The sequence below is a fragment of the Pyrus communis genome, chromosome 1, assembly GCF_963583255.1.
Source record: "Pyrus communis chromosome 1, drPyrComm1.1, whole genome shotgun sequence".
Lineage (NCBI taxonomy): Eukaryota > Viridiplantae > Streptophyta > Magnoliopsida > Rosales > Rosaceae > Pyrus > Pyrus communis.
In genome coordinates, this window is record NC_084803.1 from 11,439,519 (window position 1) to 11,442,839 (window position 3,321).

At 36.9% G+C, this 3,321-nt stretch overlaps 1 pseudogene; it reads left to right on the top strand.

Moving 5' to 3' along the window:
- Window positions 1–2,226: 2,226 nt before the first annotated feature.
- Window positions 2,227–3,015, top strand: LOC137730688 (GDP-fucose transporter 1-like; annotated as a pseudogene).
- Window positions 3,016–3,321: the final 306 nt, after the last annotated feature.

The window sequence follows — 3,321 nt, forward strand, 5'->3', positions numbered from 1 at the left end:
CCCCATCCAAGCTGCTATTTAGGTAAAATCTCAGAGCTCCCCCAATTTGAATTTTCAATTAAGAATTTCAATTTCTAGGGTTCATTTCGATTTGGGTTTGTTTGGAATCTGCGCTTTCTTTGGTATTTTTGGTTATTCCGTCGTCGGTTATGGCCTCCTGAGATGAAAGGGCCATGGGCGTCCATGGCTGCTGCCGTGTTTGCTTAGTGTGAGAGGCTGATTTGCTTTTGGGTTTGTGTTTCTCTTGCTAATTTTGGATATGTTTGAATTTTGCTTTGCTGGGTTTGTCATTCTTTAAATTTCTGTAAATTTTCTATGAAGAATTGAACATTTGTGCCTGTCTAGGGTTTAGGTTTCAACTAAAATGTTAATATCGAGGTTGAGATTTAGAAAAAACTTGGGTTTTGAGATGTGTGATTGGATTTTTTGAGAGAGAGATTTAGTAGGATTTTATGGAAAAGGAGTGTGAGAACCGATCCAACAACCTCTGCAAATGACCCATTTTCGTGAAAATTCGCTCCGGCTTCATCTCCCTCAATGGTGTCGCGTACACGATCTCATCACCGGGCATTTGACAGTGGACTGGGAGGAGAGGAGAATAGGGTTTGGTGGGTTGGTGCAGATGAGAGAATGGAGGGATAAGGGAGGAAGGGAAGCTCGGGGGTGAGCTACAAGGCGACCAAATTTTTTTTTTTTTAATTTTTAATTTCCACATGGACTCTTTAATAACACGTGGTGTCTAGTCATTATCCACATGGTGCGTCATGTCATCAGTTAATGGAAGAGTTAACAACCAGACTAACGAATGTATGATACTGTCCCAAAATTAACATTTTATGTATGACTCTGGGACAAAAAAAACTTTATTTACTAAATATTGAAAACCATAAAAACTTCAGGGTAGTAAATGGAGTTTAACCCTATTATAAATATGCAGGGATCTTCAACAAATCAGAGCAGACATTAATAGTGTGTTTACTAACCCATAATCGGAATGAAAATAAGGAATCCGATTCTGATTTTGGATTATACATGTGTTTACTCAAAATTGGGAGGAATCAAAAGTACGTAGGGTCCACACAAAAGATGAAATCCAATTCTTGAAATTGGAGGATTTGGATTTTCAACATATACAAGGTATTTGGATTATGGATTGCCCAAACATTCGGAATGATAATTTTTTTTCCTTTATGCCCTCACTTACTTTCATTATTTTCAAGATTATCCTTTTAATCTTAGACTTATTTTTCGGAAAATGCTCCTAACAATTTCTTTTTATGTCCTTCTAGCTCATTAAGCATAATTCTATGCTCATTCACATTATGCACAATTCCATACATATGCCGAAGAGAAAAAACTACAACTTGAGTGAGAAAATTTAGATATTAAAATGAATACTTAAATTTATAAAAAAATTAAACAAAATCATTTTAGTATGTTTATGAAATAAGAAAGCAATTTAATTTTTTCTTACTATTATATACTATATCAAATTTTATTAAAAAAAGTATATAAAATATTTGATTTAAGACAATGACATTTTAGTAATCATACTGGTTAATATTCTGATTCTGCTGAATTAGTAAACAGCTTTATGGAATTGTATTTCGATTTCAGATAGTTTTAGTAAACAACTTTAACAGGAATCTGATTCTAATTCAACCTCATTTTAATTCCTCCTCAATTCAATTTCTTCTCAATTTAAATACGGATTAGTAAATGCGCTATAAATATATCTTACTCGATCAAAAAACCAGAAAGTCTTCAAAACGCTCCCTCCTATAAGAACAAAATCAGAAATTTGAATGCTATTCCTCCACTCCACCAGTCTCTCAGCTCTGCAACGCCTTAGAAATTTCACTTTGCTCCTCTGCGCTCGCTGGAGCTCCTTCCAAAATCTCGGCCTCCGCCGCAACCCCATCATACTCTTCGTTTCGCTTCACAGATCCGAGCTTTTCTACATGTCGGTGATGTAAAATTCTTTCATAGCTCTACATTCAACCGATTCAATTGTCGTTTAATGCATTAATTTCAAACCCAAATAGTAGATCGGCATAATCTTCAAGACCCATATCTCAGATTTCTCTATGAAGTGTTCACGTCTTCGATTTCATTCACTTGCCTCTGTTAGTGTAGCCTTTCACTGTACATATAGCTCTTGAAATTTTGAAGATCTGCTAGATTTTTTTTGCTCTGAATTCGAATTGGGTACTTTAGTTAGTGACAATGTCTGCGATTAGAGTCGATTCTGCTAAGCCGTATTTCGCTACGAGCAGTCTTCTGATTGGGTATGCTTTCTGTTCTAGCTTGTTAGCTGTGATAAACAAGTTTGCCATTACCAAATTCAACTACCCTGGCCTGTACCTTACATCCGCTTTGGGAGTCTGGGGTTTGGGAAAGTTGGGATCTTTGCACCACGATCCCTTCACGTGGCAGACGGCGAAGAAGTTTTTGCCCGCTGCACGTGTGTTTTACCTTGCTATCTTTACCAACACCAATCTTCTTCGCCATGCGAATGTGGATACGTTTATAATGTTTTGATCCTGCACGCGCCTTTTGGTTGCGCTGGCGTATACTGCGTTTAGGAAGCAGCCAATCCCGTCTAAGCTTACCTTTGTATCGTTGTTGATCATTTTGGGTGGAGCTGTTGGTTATGTGGCTACCGATTCGGGTTTTAGTTTGTCTGCGTATTCGTGGGCGTTTGCCTATTTGGTGACCGTTACAACTAAGATGTTTTATATTAAGCATATGGTCACGAATGTCGGTTTGAACGCTTGGGGTTTTGTGTTCTACAACAATAATTTGTCACAGATGATGGCTCTACCGTTTTGGATTATTAGTGGAGAGTGTTCTGATGTGTTTGCTGCTTCTGGATCGAATGCTGTGAATTTCTTTGTCAATTTGATAACTATTTCTTTTTTAGTTTTTTGTTTTCGTTTGTTTTTAAATATAGAAAGAAAGTATATGAAAACGTGAGGAATGGAAAAGAATGATGCGAGGTTCATGGGAGGGAAGAGGGAGGAATCAAGGAGATTATGTGAAAACAAAAACCTCGAAAATGTCAAATATGACATAGCGTTATCTAACTGGTTCGCCCAAAGTAACAGACTTCAATTTCCCTTTAAATAACCAAGTCTGTATTGTGGGAAATTAAGTTTTGCATATTCTAAAGAATACGCGTGCTGCATATTGAGAGCAAAAGTGTGTTTTCTTCTGGGGTTAGATTTTGAGAGCAATTTTTGTTAGGTTTTAGAAATCTAACGACATCTCATTAATGAGTGTGAGACAAAGTTGTGTGCATTCTTTGCTTGTGAGTAAGAT